Source organism: Anastrepha ludens, chromosome 4, assembly GCF_028408465.1.
Source record: "Anastrepha ludens isolate Willacy chromosome 4, idAnaLude1.1, whole genome shotgun sequence".
Classification (NCBI taxonomy): domain Eukaryota; kingdom Metazoa; phylum Arthropoda; class Insecta; order Diptera; family Tephritidae; genus Anastrepha; species Anastrepha ludens.
This window is the reverse complement of record NC_071500.1, coordinates 44,033,403-44,052,996: the sequence shown is the minus strand read 5'-3', so window position 1 is coordinate 44,052,996 and position 19,594 is coordinate 44,033,403. Positions and strand designations below refer to the sequence as shown.

Below are 19,594 nucleotides of genomic sequence, written 5' to 3'. Positions count from 1 at the left end.
AAAATCCTCACTTGCCTACTTTGCAATAGAGCGCGTTTAAATAAAGATTTCCATCTCTCGAAATCTTTTTTTTTTTTATTTCGTAAAAAATTTATTCAAAAACAAAGTCGGATGATTACATTTGCGCCAGAGCTCTTGCAAATGCTCTAGTGTATATACAGTGACCAGCAAATGTCTACATACACCCCCCATTTCCACTGGATTGAAAGTTCAAAAAATTTACTGAAAAATCTGTTTACATTTTTTCTAATCATTATAAACTTAAAAAGAAGCCATACATTAACATAAAATAGGAAAGCTATGGCAAAAAAACCTAAAACCAACTTTGACAAAAGTCTACATACAGTACAGAAATATTTTACTCCAGTGTGAAAAACTTCACTTAACTCTAAATAATATTGCTTAGTATTTAGTTGGTCCACCATTAGCATCAATTACAGCTTGAAGCCACGACGGCTAGGGGACTAAATATGTTAACTAAGTTATATTGTTCCAAGCTTCTATTAGTCATTCTTTCAGTACTGAAGCGCTTGCCTTGGAGCATGGTAAAGCAGAAAATCCTTCACAATGTGTGCTGTGTGCTTTGGATCGTTATCCTGTTGAAAGAACCAACCCGGACCAAGCTCCAAATCATTCACCGAAGATTTCAGATTGACGTCCAATAGTGATTTGTATTTATAACGAGCTTTATAATGAGCTTGCTACATCCGTGGCCAATTTCGGAGCAGAATGCTTTGGATTTTTGTCCACTTCTTTTAGAATCAAGCTGACGTCTCTGCGAGATAGTTTGCTCGGGCGGCCACTGCGCGGCTTATTTTCGGTGGAATCATATTTTTAAAGTTTTTTACAATGGTCTGAACTGTTGCATGACTTAAGTTTAAGATTTTTGAAATTTCGCCGTATGATTTTTTTTTCTTTCCTGTGTTGAATAACTAAATTTCTAACGTCAACTGATATTTCTTTTCGAGGAGCCATTGTAGATGCTTAAGTATTCAAATTGCAACTAAAATCAATAATAGCAAAGCAACAAATATAAGAAAAGGAAAGAAATAGACAAACGGTATTTTACCGCTATCATAACATAGGATATCAGAGTACAAGCTAGGAAACCGGTTCTGTATGTACACTTTTGTCAACGTTGTTTTTGCGTTTTTTTAGCATAACTGTGTTGTTTTATGTTAAAGAATGGATTTGTTGCAGTCGATTACAAAAAGAGTTCAAATGAAATTGCATAAACACATTTTTAAGCAAAGTGTTTGTACTTTGTAAACATATATATATATATATATATATATATAGGTACATTAGGCCCTGTCGATTTGTGGGGAGGCAAAAAAATCGCCCAAACTTTGCCGAAGGAACCATACCTCTAAAACGAATTCTGATGTCCCCCAATTTGGGTCGAACTTTTTAGTTTCTTTTCTATAACTCACTTAAATTAATTTTTTCATTTACATATGTTCTGACTAAATAAATTTTTTAACAGAAAAAATAGATATTATTATAAATAAATAATAAATATTATTATAAATAAATTAAAATAAAGAAAAAAAACATAGCCATTTAGTTGATTTTTTCATGTAAAGGCCAAAAATTGTGATATTTTGAAATGGGGGACATCAGAATTCGTTTTAGAGGTATGGTTCCTTCGGCAAAGTTTCTTATTTTAATCCCTAGAATACGATTTTCACAGAGCAATGAGCGATTTTTAAATCTACCCGCCCTAATATACATATATAGATATATATATTTGGCACGTACACCCTTTTTGGGTGTTTGGGCGAGCTCCTCCTCCTATTTGTGGCGTGCGTCTTGATGTTGTTTTCGTCTTGTTGTTTGTTGTGGAGTGGCCTACAGATTCAAGCCGATTCCGAACGGCATATATTTTTATGAGGAGCTTTTTTATGGCAGAAATACACTCGAAGGTTTGCCATTGCCTGCCGAGGGGCGAACGCTATTAGAAAAATGTTTTTCTTAATTTTGGTGTTTCATCGAGACTCGAACCAACGTTCTCTCTGTGAGTTCGGAATGGTAACCACACACCAACCCATTCGGCTACTGCGGCCGCCGTGGATCTAGTGAAGCTCGATTTTTTATAAGCTAGAAGTTTTAGATAATTTCATTTTCTCACATTACAAGATTTATTTGACTAAGCCCCTTTGAAAATAGCGCAATCTACTCACTAAGATTACGCTCATCGTTTACTGATTTACCAAATGTGAATTTCGCTAACAGCTCGTTCGCACATCAATTTATAAAATTAGAAATCGTATGGCACAAAATAAAATGAAAATAAGTAAATGAAAATTAACTCAACTCAAATACTTTGTTGTCGTCTACGATTTTACGAGTGTTTTATTTGCCTTTTTAATGTTTTTTGATTGCCTCAATTAAACGTCTGGTACGCACATACACTCGTGTCTACAAATACCGATGTATGGCAACATACATACATTGCTTTCAAATTTATTATTTAAAAAACAAAAACAAAAAATTCTATTGTATGGTTATAAAACAAAATATTTATGACTATGTCATATATATGTTTCTTTGTGTTTTGGAGATTAAGTGGTAACTGATTTTCTTTTAATAGAGCGAAATGAAGAATTGCGTAATGATATCCATGGAAATAGATATGTAATGAATATGTGGAAAAGGCGACTAATAATTTATTTCTCTCCAAAGTAAACTGAAAATTGTATTTTAATTTTTATTTTCCATTTTAACTCGGGGAAACTGTCCATAATAGGATTATTTTTGGGGGATCATCATCTATGTGTACATACTTAAATGGCTTTATTTGATGAGTTAGAGAAATTTATCAAACCTTTTTGCATAAGTTTACTGAGCATATAGTCCATAGCCAATAGCTTTCACCAATTTTATTTAATGTAAAAATTTGTCAGAGGTAAGACAATTTAAAACAAAGTTGTATTCAAATTATCAGATATCAACCCGTCTCGAGATGTCTTCTGTTCATTATAAATTATTCATATAAACCTTTCGAAAACAGCGAAAACCTTTCGTAGATTCACTTTAAATAAAATATGCATGCCGAACAAAAATTCCAACGGACGTTTCTTTTGGAAATAAGTAAGGTTCCTTCTGCAAACACTCAGCAGCCTGTTCCGCTTTAAGGCTCAGAGCGAGCACACAATGGAAGACTGTCACACGTGAACATCCAACCATCTTAGACTCCTATACGGACATACCCAGTGATTGTGATTATCATCCTCCCATTTTCTGCTTCGAAAGGAATTTCTCAATGAACATCACTTCTAGGCTGGAATGGCTTGAAGAAGATCCATCATCCAATACACCCGTTAAGATCCACATGGACGGATCTAAAATGGATACTGGTGTAAGATCAAGTTTATATTGCGAAGAGTTTTTTTTATCAATGAATCCTTTAAACTACCGGATCACTGTAGTGTTTTTCAAGCGGAAATAAACGCTATTCATGAAGTCTTAAGATGGTTAGAGATAAACAGAATATCATAAGCAGATATCAGTATTCTATCAGACAGTCAAGCTGCCCTACGGGTCCTGGATGCATTTCAAACATCATCAAGGAGTATCTTACATTGTCGCCAATCTGTTAATGAAATGGCCAAGCAATATAATATCATCTTATGCTGGGTTCCAGGCCACAGAGATATACCAGGGAACTGTAGGGCTGACCAACTTGCAAGAGAAGGTACCTGTATGCCCAACATAAATAATTTTATGGGGGTACCTCTCGCAGCATGTAAGCTTCTTGTTATGGACGCACTAATCAATTCTGTAAATCATAGATGAATTAGTGTCACTACCTGTGAAATTGCTCGGCAAACATGACCAATGCTAAATCTACGTCTGTCAAAGAATATTATAAAATTGAGTAGACTTCAAATTAGGACCTTAGTAAGGGTTCTCACAGGGCATTGTCTCATAGGAAATCACGCAAGGTGATTAAGCGTTTACATTCATGATTTCTGTCGTGGCTGTAGGAATGAGGAGGAGTTGGAAACAATTCAACACTTTTTTTGCAGATGCTCGGTTCTAGCCAGAAGCAGGAACCGATTTTTAAGATCCTAATTCTTAATGAATATAGATAATCTATGCACTTTATAATCCAAGCTCAGGATGGTTCAATCTGGAAGGGGATATGTAACCCAGCCCTTACGGCTCACAACGAACCCTCGAGGTGCAATGCGGCTGCCAAGCCTAACCTAACCTAAGGTTAGATAAGTCATCAAGAATCGTTTAATGCCAGAACAACGCCAACGTGGAAATATATTTTATAAAAAATAAAAAAAAAATCTGCTCGCGAAGTTCTTAGAGCACTGGCGGCATCATCGCTCCTAACTGCTTCCGAAATAAGGAAGGATCTGCCGGTATGAAGAATAACGACCGCTATCGAGCCAGACTGACTGAATTTTTGTGTCGAAAAATTATTCAGCTAAACATCGACGACATTTGATTCCAACAGCACCGCGCAACTTAAAACGCCGCTAAGACTAAGTTTCAGTCCATCTGAATACATTCCAGTGTATTTCTGCCATGAGAGAGCTCCTCATAAAAACCTTTTGCCGTTCGGAGTCGGCATAAAACTTTCTTTGTGGCGTCCCTCCAGGACTTAAATCCTCACATCCGTAAGCGATCCGGTAATCGTATGAAAAAACAATTTAGTCAGTCGTAATATCTGACGGACCGTAATGTCCTCTCGATTTACAATGATTTTTAAGTCCTACTGCGTTTTGAATTGAATTTTTGATTTACAGTAAATTCAGAATTATCGAAATAATTCTAAATAAAAAATTAAATTAAGCAAAATCTAGCATGCACCGACTTTGTATTTTCCATTTAAGTTCAAGTTATAGCGCAGGATATGAAAACATAATAAGGAGGCAGCTGAGTGATTGTAGTAATCCATTGGCATTGCCGCGCACATCGTACGCATTTTATAATTTATTTTAGAAAGTTTATTTATTAACCATCCATTGCATATTTCTAAAACGTTTTCGTTGGTCAGGGGGCAGCAGTCTGTGAAATAATATCAACCGTTCTGTATCTCCTTCTTCCTCGTAAACGCGTGCGTTCAATGATACGATGACGGACGTCATAATTCCGTACCTTCAAAATAAAGTCCGTTCACTTATGACGCAATTCAAAATATGAGTTTTTCAGTGTCGAGTTATACGTTCACAGATGTGACGAATTCAGCCAGACTTGGAGGTTTTGCGTCACTCTTAGAAATTTTGTGTAAAAAATACTTCTGTTAGATTAGGTCGATCTTTCACACGGAAAGCCAGCAAAACTCGTTTCATCGTGACGAAGATTCGAAACAAGTTTAACCCATTTTCGGCAGCTGGTCGATTTTTCGACCACCCACTTCGGACTCCAATATCTCAGAAACTAAAAGTAAACTTATTGATCAGTTTTCACAAGTTTTAAATTTGGAATTCAGTTAATTTCTAAAGCATAATTTTTAAAGAAAAAAAGGTTTAGGGCAGATTTTTGTAAAAGAATGAAATTATCACTATTTTTACGTGTTTTTTGTGCAGATGAAAAAATAGTGAAAAACAAAAAAATAAATAATTGTTACTAATTTATTGTGAAGAGAAAAGATGAAATTAAGAGAATCAAAAAAGTAACATATCGATATTGCAATAATTTTTACTGTTTCATGGACGTAAACTTTTGTGGTCGAGAAATCGACCGCTGGCCAGGAACTGTCATGTAGGATAGAACAAAATCTAGCAATATTTGTTTCTTATTGAGAGAAATGGAAGTGAGTATCTTTGTGGTATAGGAAAGGTACTACCCCTGCAGGGAAAATCACTACTAGTGAACCAAAATTCTAGTTCCGCACTAGTACCTTACCTCCAAAATTAAGCAATTTTTCTATCTCGCTGACAACACGAATTTAAACGCAGCAGACCGTTTTGCGAAGGTTCGTCCTACTACTGACGCTCTCAACAAAAAGTTTATGCAGTTTGGAGTCTGTAGCCATAATCTCTCTATAGACGAACAGATGATTCCATACTTTGGACGCCACTCCTGCAAAAAACATGGAAACACCTGAAAGTGGGTACTTATTTTCTAGTTCATTGTACGGGGGAGAAGCAACCCCTCACGATAAAACTATTGGTCTAGGCGCACAAACAGTCTTAGACCTGCTTGCCAACGTATCTGACCCTGAGTGCCACATCATTTTCTTTGATAGTTTTTTCTCTTCATACCATCTAATGTGCCTTTTGAACGAACGTCGATTTTTTGCAACTGGTACTATACGCGAAAATAGAATGGGCGATTCTCCTTTGAGAAATTTAAAAAAAGAAATACGAGGAACATTTGACCAACTACTTGATCATCACCAAGAAATATTGACTGTTCGGTGGAATGATAATGCTGTAGTGAATGTTATAACTAATAACTCCACAGTCACTCCAATTATTAGCACCAAAAGATATTGTCGGAAGAAAAAACAAACTATCACTATCCCGCAGCCAAAAGTTATTCAAGAGTATAATCATGGCATGGGTGGTGTGGATCTCCATGATAATGCGGTGGCAAATTATAGAATATGAATGAGGGGGAAAAATGGTGGTAGCCAATATGGACAAATGCTCTTGGCAACGCAATGGTCAATGCATGGAAACTTCTTTGTATGATGGCAAAAATTGAAAAGATAAAACCACTGTCACAAATTGATTTTCGTTCCAAAGTCACAACAGAATTATTGAATTACGACAAGGACGAGGACGAGTATGAAAACGAACATGGAGATGAAGGTCCATCGAACCTTCCTCGGATCAATGAAAGGGTACACGCCGTCATGAGAAGTATTGCAAACAAATTTCGGCGGTCTAAATTTTGCAAGAAACATACTATCTTTACCTGCAAAAAATGAAATATTCATTTACATACTAAATATTTTGATGATTATCATAAAAATTTGTAAGCTGACTTTTCTATCAATAAAACAACAAAAAAATATTTGTACTTGAAATAAAATGAAATAAATTGACTTCGTGTGCTAAATTTTTTTCATAAATGTTGTATTTTTCTTTTAATATATTTGACGGTTTTTGGCCAGCTGTCGATTTTTCGACCAGTCCATATCTAAAACACCAATGGTCAGAATTTTTTTTTTTCTTTTAATTTTTCTTGATTATGGTCCTATAAGCACTGACTAAAAAGGAAATGGAAAAATTATGTCGAATTCTTGTAGCGGCCGAAGATGGGTTAATGCTTTACTATTGTTGGCTGCATCTACGTCGGAAGTTATCGAAAATCATCACATGTTCCGAGTATCTGTAAACACCACAAAAAGCGCTCGTTCAACAAAACATTCTGAGTGCGATTACTTTTAAAAAGACCAAACTTTACGTTGGCAATCCCACATAAGACATATTAATATCTCAAGCCTTAAGCAAACCTTGCACTAAGAATAAATTTACATGTCTTAAATAAATATTTGTAAACTCGTACGAATAACTTTCCATTTTCTATATGCTGTTCTAAGTACTTGGTGCTTAGTGTTTACATTTTGCTAACTTAGCGAATACTAAATAACATTTTCCATACCAAATACACTGAAGCTAAGTTTTTACACAGAAACACTAGCACTATTTGCCTATTCACTACGAATATTTGATTTTCAGACAACACCAAAAGTATAAAGTATACAGTGAGCTTACTTTGCTTATGCTGAAAACGCCCACAGAACAAGTTGCCGAAGAAGTAGTTTTTCCTGAAGTGTTTATGCGAAAAGGGTTTTAAACACTTAATACGAGAATAATTTATCACTTAATATAGTATTGATTTTTTTATTTAGCAAACACAATAGCAGTAGTTGTTCTTGTTGTTGCACTCAAAGGTGGCTTACGCTTTTTAGTTTTTTACTCATAAACTGCAAAATAGAATTTTAAATTAGCATTAATTAGTTATTAAGTAAAAGCACAGTACAGAAACAAAGACGACGCTCGTATCTTTGCAGAGAAGCGCAGGAGTAATGCACTGGTTCGCTTTTGGTTATTTTGGAGCCATGAATATTTCACATTTCTTTTATTTTGCTTATATCAAGGGGTACATTTTACGCGGCGATGTCGTAAAGCGATGTTAGCTAGTAGGTTCAAAATTTGGCAAATGGGATGCGTTCCAAAGGAAACAGGCCTTTTTGAAAAGAGCCTTTTTCTGGCGGCGCCATATATTTATGATACTCTGCGTTCAAAAGCTACATTTATCGACATTGAGTAGTAGATGTGTGATATAGATACAAAAAAATCTATATTTTTCACCCTTTTTAATCTGATAAAACTTTATCGAGACTTTAGAATTGCTGAACTAAATTCAAGTTGATGAAAGTCTATCCTGTGGCACAGCTCGCGAGTCGTGTATGTGACATAAATATAGTCCTGAGGATACAAATAATGACGAATATGCAGGCGTGAACTTCCGTAGAAAATTCCATCAAAGCTGCTTTAGATTCATGAAAAATCTGTAGAAATCTTCATTGAAATTCATAAAATTGTACAAAAACACTATAATTTCCTTTGATTTAATATTGTGACTAGTGATGAAACGTAAATCGTGCAATATTATACATAATCCAAGTGCCAGAATGCCATACGGATGCCCACCAGGTGAACGAAAGCCCAAAAAAATCGCTTTTGTGCGGGGGAAACACAGATACTATCAATAACTCCCGGAAGAAATATTTTTTAAACGCACAGTAGTATCACGTGGGGTGGCGCCACCAGCTTCCTTTGGAGTACCCCTAGTCGTGTGCTCTACATCCCTTTTTCTGTAGCTTTGAACCCGCATTTAGTTCGATGAAATTCTCCTTTATTTATGGGATATGACAGAATTGGCATACGCTTCAGGAGTTACTCTCATACATGCACATCCATATAAAAAAGTACGAATTAATTGCAATAAAAGCAATTACAAACTGGCGCGCGCGCGTATAAAAAATGTTGGGACACACACACACACTTACTCGGGCCTGTGCCAACTACCAGCAACAGGAAATTATTCAAATACGGCGAAAATACACCACGTACCGTTATATACATATGTATTTATAGCTAGTCTCGAAACAAAAACACAACTGTCAGTAGTACGCGGAATAGGGTAAAAACACGTCCGCCCAGCAATGCACGACTCAAACAACAGACAACACGTCGCAGCGAGCGGATCGATCGAACCGTAATAACAACCGAGAGTTTACGTTATGAACTTGTTGCGTGCGCTTTCTCGCCTTTTCGCTGATTTATGGGTTCGGCTGATAGTCGTAGCTGCGATGCTGACGTATAAAGCGACTGTGACGTGGAAAAATAAATAGACAAAATCAGGTAAGTCACGGGCATTTCGCTAGCGTTAACGTTGGTTTTGGCTTTGGCGTTGCAAGTGATGAGAAGAAGCACATCTGTTGGCTGACAGTAACAGCAACAACTACAGTGACAGTGACAGCCACCGTGACATCTCGCCCACTGCCCAATGAATTCGCCCGGTCGGTATTAGCGATGTCAATTCCGGAATCACGGGATTCCGGCGTTTTTCATATAGGTATTTTCACATAGGTATTTCGAATGGCAATAAGTAAAATCTTGTTTATAAAATAAAAGCTTTTCAATTTTGTAGAAACTTGGTTTACTATACCTACTGCATCACTAGTATTTACAATTGTAGTTTACAAATAAATCAACAGATTCGGTCGAATTGAGTAAGCTTTTGAGTACAAATTTTTACAAAAAAGCATTTGTTAGTTTTTATGCTATGAAATGACCATATAAATATACATATATGTCACAAGAATAATAGAATATAAGGTATGGCCATCCAAAGCAAAATTGTGAGAATAACTTTGTCTGTTACGTCACGGCGGTTTTGTCAGCAGAATCAGTCGTTATTCAGACAGCAAAGCAGCCATATGAAGAGTGGTTGCGTTGATTTTTTTTGTATACTAAAAACACAATTTCAGTTTTTTCCGACTTCTGCCCATTGTCATAATTCCAGTTCCGCCAGTAAATCAAATGCTGATGATTTTGGCCACATCTTTACATTCTATAAATCGTGAGATATAAATATATTTTAACAATAAACTCAAAAGTGATTTTAGTTTCGAAAATTATTCAGTTCAATTGTGTCAGACGTTTTCTACGTTTTTCCACCGAATCCTATGTAATAACATATGGGCTAATGTTCGATTTTATTTCTGTACAAGGCGATATTTGGCTGCAATTAAGAAAGATCTGGAAACTGTACTTAAAAATTACAACCTGAACCTCTTTGTGAAGAAGATTTAAATGAGTTTAAGCGAAATGGAAAATTTTTAGGTAAAGTTGCATAATTCATTAAACAAACAACTCGAAATTCCCCCTTAAATCGAAAAACTTATAATTTATCTGAAATGCTGATGAATAAGTTGAAATACTTTGTTATGGTGGAGATACGTCTTGAGGCCGGAAAATGTTTTTATCAGCAGGTTTTGTATATAACAATTACAGGTCCAGATTAAAAGACTCCACTTTATATGCTTTGGTGTTCTCCTTAAATATGACTTTAGTTATATACCAAGTAATCGTTTGTTTTATGGATTTGAATAAATATACGTATGGGTTTTGTTTAGAATATTTTTGTTAAAACTTAAGTTTTGTACTAATTTGTACGTTCAAAAGTACTTTGCAATCGCTTTTTTATTCGAATCACATAGTTTTTTAATATATATACAATTTAAAAAATTTATTGCTTGAAGATTTCCCTGTATTAATTAATAAAAATGTGATCTTTAAAATCAGTTTATCTTACATTTTAGTTAGTTTCATTTCATGGTACATTCAGCTATTGAATTTTTACACAAATTAAAAAAGTTACATTCCAATATGATTCTCGGGATCACGGAAATACTTTAAAAATATTCCGAAATCATGGAATGAAAATTGTTCGCTAATATTTTCATCCCTAGTGGGTAGTATGCAGAAACTATCCGGTGTTTTTGTAAATGCATGAGAACTACCGGTATCGGTAACTATGGTTTGACAGCTGAGAATAGCAAAGTGTGTCGAATTCAATCGTTTAACGCCAGAACAACGCTCATTTGAAACGCATTTACTTTGAAAAAATAAATCTTTTCGCGAAGTTCATGGAGCCCTGGCTGCATCATACACACATATTTATGGAATATTAAGTTATAACTAATAAAAACATAATAACTTTTTATTTAATAACAGAGAATGTATTTAGGTATTAAAATGAAATATAATTACGATTTATTATACGATGCAACTGAGGCAACTAGCAGAAGAGGCTGTCCACCAGGTTGGAGTATTAAAAAAACCAGGCGCTTTGTAAACAATTTTTTAAAATATTTTTGATGCCTCAAATTACCTCAGCAAAATCCAGACTGTTTTAATACTATTACAGAACTTGAACTTGCGTATTTTCCCCTTTTTCTACTGCTTTAAAAATTCTTACCACAATTAAACCAACCTACTATTTGATGAATTTATACTGACTTCACCTGTATGTTATTCCATCAAGGCTCGGTAGGATTTGTTTGGCTGACTAACGCACCACAATCGGTTAACTCCAAGGATGATAGATTACTAGGTTTGGCCAATAATTATGATGAAATGAAAAAATGTGAAGGGAATGTCAATGGGAAAGCCGAATTATGCACGATAATTTCCCATATATTCACGCACTTGCTGTTCAGACGGCAACAAAGTGACATTTTTTTCGTATATCACTAACACATTCTTAGTTTTTTCGTAAACAAACCGATTCATAACTCCTGCTACGTCAGTCCAACAGCTGAATCTGTCGAATTCGCTGAGAGACGGCTAACGGTCTAATATTGGCCACACCATTAAACATCTTTTCACCATGGGTTAACGCATCGATGACGAAGTGTGAGTTCATCAATATAGAAATATTTAGTAATGGTCTGTTGTCTGTTTCAGCGACGGACTCTCCATTAGTACCTGTCAAATCTGTGTTTAGTTGAGAGATGTTAACGTTGAAAATAATGACAGGTTTGGTCTTATAAGTTTTGAATGATTTTATGTAGTAGATGCAATATACGTCAGCATTTATACATATATATTTATGTAGCTAATTTCGGGCACCAAAAAAAAGATATGCAGTTCCCAGCAAACTATTATATATTTGCCCAAACTGAATGGAGGTAAATGAAAAATTTAAATGATTTTTTTTGGAACATTTTAATTTAAGTCAGAAAGTATTTCGTGCCTAAAAAATATAAAAAAAGTATTAAAACTTCAATGAATACTGAATACAAGACCCAAAATGTATTTTTTTAACTTTTCAGAATATTATTTAGAGAAAAGTGGCTAACTCATTCATTTAAAAATTAATTTTCAATTGGATTTCACATGTGTGGAGTATAACCTTGACCTCAGCCTAATTTGCTTCTATCCACTATCAAAATTATTAAATCCGGTGGTTTAAAAATAATGTAAGCAGCTTTTGGAGTTAGGTCAGTGTTGCTGCAGGGAATAAGCATATTGAGAGTTTGCCAACTTAACTATGAACCAGAAAGTTGATAAGCTTTCATTTTGATGGCAGTTAGTTATACCGAACATAACAATATGGGTATAAGTAGGACTTGCTCTCAAATATTTCTAACTTAGGGGAATGGTAATGCCAAATTTTGTAAGCAGCGTAAAATTTGCGTATGTACACCGCCCAAAAATTAATGTATGCGTTTAATACCCAGCCCATTTCAACATATCCAGGTAATTCAGCAAATTCATATCTTTTATTCTATGGAAATTTACAGATTTTAAATAGAAACTCTATAACTCTATCATTGCTGCTCAATTAGTACGAGCAGGTGTTTACTAACCGTACCCTGCTACTGTTGCTACACCTCCGCGCAAATAATTGCAAATGAGTTTGAAAATTTTAAATGGTAGCAAATTAATTTTTATCAATTCTGCTATCCCTAGAAAAATAACAATATTTCATTGAACAACTTAATTTGAATTGCTATATTTCAAAAAAAATACTTTCAACTTTTTTGTATGCGCAAATCAGAGCTTTCAAAGTAAAATTATAAGTAGATGTTAAGGGAGAAATGTGCGACCCATGGTTGTTTCCAATCTGATATACAGGGTTTGATGGAAAAGTAATGAGAATTCCCGCGCGGAGCGTCTGCCAAGCGATCAACCGAATCGGCTGATGGGGGAAAATGATCGTTGGGCCTTCCCCTTCCACTAGAAACCGGTCCCAGTTCGCTGGCAACAGCGGTGCAGTCAACATCGCTCCGCGCGTGAAAGCTGTTTTAAAAGTGTGTTAGGATTTTGCAGTGGCGAAAATGCAGCGATCGTTGGAGCAACGATATTCGATAAAATTTAGCGTAAAGCTAAACAAAACGAGTACCGAAACCATTGGGGTACTCAAGGAGGCTTACCGGGCCCAGGTAAAACCGTGACACAAGTCGTTCAAGGAAGGCCGGGAGGACGTCGAAGACAATCATCACGACAATGCGCCGGCGCACACCGCCTTCCTCTACACCTCTGCATGGGCCAAGATGGGGGTTCCGGTGCTTCCCCACCCTCCCTACAGCCCAGACCTGTCCCCTCAGAACTTCTTCCTGTTCCCGCGCCTGAAAAGAAAGCTGAAGGGGAGGCGTTTCGACTCCATCGAGGCGATCCAAAAAACTTTGACAACCGAATTGAACGCGATTCCGGCGGATGAGTTTAACAAAATGTTTCCTGCAGTGGAAGGACCGCTACCAGCGGTGTATTGTCGCTCAAGGGTCTTATTTTGAAGAATATTAGTTGTAGAAGCCAAAAGGTTTAATAAAACTGCTTAAAGAAATAAGGCACATTACTTTTCAATCAAACCCTATATAATCATGGTAGAATCAAGGCAGAGCATTATTCAACGATGCTGGACACAAAATAAAAGCAAGAAATGGATCCTAAAAGTAATTTCATATGTAAATAAGTTAACGACTCTAATCGCATTAGTCGTGTAGTGAAAAATTTATTTCGCTCAAAAATCAATAAGGATTTTACAATGGCCTGACCATAGACCTTATTGGAATATTGGCATGAAAATTGGATAGATTATTTGTATATCTCTGGCGTCCGCCGTAACCGAATTGGTGGAAAAAAATTACAGAAAAAGTTTTTTCTAATACTGATCGCCCCTCGGCAGGCAATGGCAAACCTCCGAGAGTATTTCTGCCATGAAAAAGTTCCCCATAAAAAACAAGAACTATTTGCCGTTCGGAGTCGGCTTGAAACTGTGGAACAACATCAAGACGCACACCACAAATAGGAGAAGAAGCTCGGTTAAACACCAAAGAACGCTGTAAAGGCAATTATTTATGTATGTTTTTTATACTTCTATAGTATTGTACAAAAATAGAAAATTATAAGAAGCCGTAAAAAACGTTGTCCAGATCAATACCATCCAATTCCGGTCATAAAAAATCGTTAACCATCTCTGCTATTTAAAACCTAACACCTGTTATTGGAAAACCCTACATATTTAACGGCATTATAAAATTTACTGAATCATTAGTGATTAGTCGAAAAAACCCATTGTTCTTTTTTTATTTATGCACAAACAATAATTTTTTTTTAAACTTCGGTTAACATTTTCTCGTCTGATTTTTACTTATAACGAATGACTTTTATTAAGGTCACCTCTTCATTTCTTAAGCTTTTGCAGAACGCCATTGTGGGGAACTATTAAATGCTGATAAAATTAATAAATACAGTTATCAATTATCGTATCTGGGCACGTGATACTCATGGTTAGATATTTAAGAAATATGCGACATCTTTCTATCAGCAGGATATGTAGGCTCGTTGCATGTCATACTTGTTGCCAAAAATTTGCTTATCAGCAAAGATTTTTCACTTATTTGTTGGACTGAGAATTGTTTGTGACATATATTTTTCATTATATAAGCACCATTTGATACGCCCTCATTATTAAGATATGCGTTAAGCTTTATATGACATTTGATTGCCTTATCACAATGCTATAGAATTCCATTTGATTAATTTATTGGAATACATTCATATAAACCAAAAGTCGCAAAATTTTTTAATTCAGTTTGCATTTTGAAGAAATGATACGAAAGAATGCAAGGCAAATTTTTATTTGTAACGAATAAAATAAACTGTTTAAAGTAAATATTTTCGACAGGAGTGTAAACTAAAATTAATAGCTTTGAAGTGTTTTGATGCTGGTCTAATGTGAACGTTTGTAAATTTTTGTTTGCATGCACGTATCAAAATTTTCGATATATTTTAATTAATTCCTCCTGGCACTTTGATATTTTACCAAATATTTACGTATGGTTTTAAGGCTGTTTGGCATTTAGTCACAAGTGTTAGCTGACTTTTGCTTAATTCTTCAACAAATATTTATGTAAGATATTTAATTTTAATTTAATTTAATTTAATTTCTTGAGTCCCAAACCCATCACGATCCTCATACAAGCAAAACCAATCTTGCGCACTGTACATACATACATATATCAGGTGGTGTCGCATTAAGTCACGCGCTAGTATCAAAAGACGTCAACACCGGTGGGTGTCAATGTTATACTATACTACTCACAAGCCTATGTACATACGCAAGCCTTTATACTAAAACTGACATTGACGGGTATCGATAATCACACTAATTAGCGCCAAAGATTGAGTGTCGTGTAATTTCGTCGAATTTCGGTGGTGTTTTGGTGACATACGTGCAGTAGTAGGTGCTACATATATGACCTGCCAATACCAGGACTTCAAGGGCGGCAAAATTTTTAATTTGAAAAAAAACAAAAACAGTATAATACAAAATTATTCATACATTTTTTTTAATTACCTGATTTTGAGTCATGGAAATCTTTATTTTGACCTTTACGTGCTCCACTGCTTGTTTGTTTGCATACAGCAGCTGTCTAGTTCACAAGTGTCAAATAGGTGTGACATACGACGCCATTTACCAAACTTATAAATTTTTCGGGTAATCAATTTTACGTACAAAAAAACAAACTACAACTCTCAAGATTTAACGCTGTCGTTTGCAGAAATTTATTGCAGTATTACTGATTTGCAGAGATTTGTGTTTTGGCACGCTTACGAACAACAAGCCGCTGAAATGTGTTCACATTTTACAAAATAATATAAAATGTTAGCTATATTTCTTAGAGCATCCTTCAGAAAACTCTAGAAATGCTGGAAAACTGTTTCGGTAAAGATATTCAAAAGAAAACAGTCGTTTACGAGTGGCATGAACTCTTTAGAATATATCGTGACTCCATCGGGGATGATGGACGTAGGAGCAGGTCATCAACACCAAAACCTGCTGAAAACATCAATAAAATGAAAGAAAAGTTGACCCATAACCGCAAATTAGACATCAGAGAACTAGCAGAGGACTTGAACATTACTAAAGAACCACTTGGGTTTGCGTCCTGTTGCTGCAAGGTTGGTCGTTGGTCGCAAAGGACTTGAATTTCAAGCAGAAAACGGACCACGTAGATATCGTCAAATACATTATCTCTGGGGTTAATTACGTCCCAACATTCTTCAAACGCATCATTACTAGGGATGAGACGTGGGTGCGTGGGTTTATGAGTACGAAGCGCAATTCGGGCATCATTCGAATAAGTGGAGAGCTCCAAGCGAATCAAGACCAAAAACACCAAGCTGATTTCAGTCAACAAAAAGGGAAAGCGATGCTCACGATTTTTATATTGAACACCACAAATTTTTGCCAGTGAGTCAGAGAGTTAAGAAGTACTCTTATTTGGGTGTTATGAGACGTTTAAGTGAAGCGATTCACCAAAAAACAAAGGTTTTGTGGGAAAAAAACTCTCGAATTTTGCATCATAATAACGCACCATCGCACAGTGCCATCGTCATCTGAAAATTTTAGACCAACAACGAAATTATTTACATGCAACAACCATCGAATTTTCCTGATATTGCTACCTACGACTTTTGACTGTTCGATCGATTCAAAAAACCAGTACGGGGAACGATTTCTCCGTTTTAACAGACGAAAGGAGGACTACTCTGATGGCTACACTGAAAATAGATTCCAAAAAAGTACATTGCAGTTGATAAGGAGTGCTTTGAAGGTGATGATGTCACTTTTAAGGAATAAACATAGGTATAATTTGAGGTTTCTGAATACATTCCGGGATCTTTAGTCAAGGTGGTATACCAAAATTTTCAACAATACTTAAAACTGAAATATATTAAATTTTTTTCAAAAATTATTGAGTAATAATAAGGACTTATGCTCAAGCCAAACACTTAACTAATTTTTAGAAACATTTATGTTATTTACCAAAATACTTGCTGCACTTGACCAAGAACCGCTGAAATGCTGAGTTTTGAGTATCTCATCGATAGCTGCGGTTTTAATGACAAACAAGTAATCGACATATTTAATGATCAAATGTGATTTGCTGGTCGATTGCTCCTCAAGTTCGGTCAATAGCTCCTCCACCGCCAATGCCGATGAGCTCATTGGCATTCCTGAGCGTTGCTCATATACTCGAACGTTGTATTTTAAATAGCGATTTCTCTTAATATAAAACTTAATCATAGTCAATAAATATTTTGTTAAAAGTGGATGATCTTTAAATTCCACTTTGAGGCTATGATACATACCGAAACCGAAATCTACCAGAGAAACAATAAAACAACAGCAAGTGACACAAGACTTTCATCATCAAAGTTCTGGTATACATCTTTAGTTCTGTTTTGAATTCCACCGCGTCTGACACATTGCCTTTGGAAGAGTTCTACAATTTGTAAGAAGGTAGGGCAGAGAAGTCTAGATTCTCAGCGGAGTAAAAAAATATTATAAACATTTGTAAACTTAATATTTGGATATTTGTATAACTCGGCGCGTATTGTAGCGTAAAAATTATGAAATAAAATTTTGGGCGCGTGCAGGATATATAAAATTGTGTTTAAATAATTATAAATATACTCTTTAAATTTCTTTTATATTCTTATTGCAATAGAATTTGAAATTGATGAAGTAACTATAAGAGCTAGAATTCATATTTGGCAACCCTGTATGTCACGTATGTTTCATATTTTACTTGCTTAATAAATTTCTCTTACTTTCTCTTATTCCCTTCAAAAACTAAGCGACGTAGCAAAACATGTTTCTTTTTCCTACTTAATTTCTAAAGGTTTTGGGACCAGCACGCTGCCACTGCTTCGTCGATTACAATATTCTAACACCCTCACTGAAGATTCAATTCAAACATGTTTCATTAAATTAATTCAAATTCATTAATAACATTTTAGCAATGGTAAAAGTCATAATAGTAATAATTATAACGAAAGCAATAATTTCTTTCGTGTTTAGCTAACAAAATTTAATTTTGCCCTCAACAAGCTTTTCACGAATTCTTGACATCGATTTGTTTAGTACGAACATGGTAATTGTTGTTTATAGCCAATTTTATGGCTCCTTGATTCTCGCAGTAAATTTGCATTGAAGGCGTAGCATTAGTAAATGGACCGATGCTTATGCTGGTCACCGGCTCAATCAGAGTCACAATACCTATCTCGCCATGTGATCGTTGGAATATTTTCGATATGTTAACTTAATGTCAATAGTGTCTTTTAAGTAGGGGAGCATCCTCTTCACCCATGTCCAAAGGGTCTTGCTTAATTTGACATTGAAGCAGTTCAACGTACTAATAAATAGAGAAGTCGGGCGCCTAATTTATTCCGCGTGATGCAACTGCTAGCTCTTATTATGAAACTGACCACATTTATTGTTGCTTTGCATCTGACTTTGGACACATTTCTTTAGGCAAGCGTTGATTTGTGTCCAAAGCCGAGCTCACCCAAGTACATTCTCTCATGTTGAATCACTTTACATCATCAAACTGATACAGTTCCTAATCTTTTAAAATTGGCCATTCATTGTTTCGCGACTCGTTCGTACCATTATAGATGCCGCAGAACGCATGCCACTAGTGTCTCTTAGGTAGGTAGGTAAAATGGCAAGAGTGCCACAGGAACACTTCAAGTAGCACTTACGTGCGGTTTGATACCATAATGTGGACCATTACCTCCAAACAAAAATTATTGGAAAGAGAAAACCTCCTACAGCCATCCAGTGCTGTTGACGTAGTGGAGGAGAGAAAAGTCATCCCCAAAGGGCACGCTAAGGAATCTCAAGCGCCTAGACGCCAGAGCCGGACATTTGCAGAGAAAATGTTCAACAGTCTCTTTCTTTATAGGATCCCCACAGCTTCTGCAATAGGGGTTGTACGGAATTCCAAGCTTCTCGGCATGAGTACCGATCACCCAGTGACCAGTAGTGTCTCTTACTAAAAATTAAAACGTCATCAACATATGTTTAGTCCAGCCACAATTATAAATTAAGTTTGTTACAGATATGAAATTATAATTTTTTTAATGAAGTTGGTTCTGTTTAATTGTTTGTGTTTTAGCCACTGCTGTCTTAAGGGCTAAAGCGAATTCTTGTTAGAAAATCCAACGCTCTCCATTGAAAAGGACTCTGCTCAACTTCTTCACCACGCCTTCTAAGACCTTCTAAGACAGAAATAATGAGATGTAAAGCTTTA

The 19,594-nt window shown here is 35.7% G+C and overlaps 1 protein-coding gene across 3 annotated transcripts in view; it reads right to left on the bottom strand.

Moving 5' to 3' along the window:
• LOC128862121 (anion exchange protein 3) overlaps window positions 1-19,594 on the bottom strand; it is a 203,188-nt gene that overhangs the window by 109,527 nt on the left and 74,067 nt on the right. Inside the window, exon 1 of one of the 3 annotated variants that reach the window (XM_054100571.1) lies at window positions 7,686-7,867. The exons of the other annotated variants lie outside the window; for them this stretch is intronic. The gene's annotated coding sequence lies outside the window, so the exon portion shown is untranslated. Of the gene's footprint in view, window positions 1-7,685; window positions 7,868-19,594 lie in introns of those variants that run through there. 3 annotated transcript variants of the gene reach the window in all.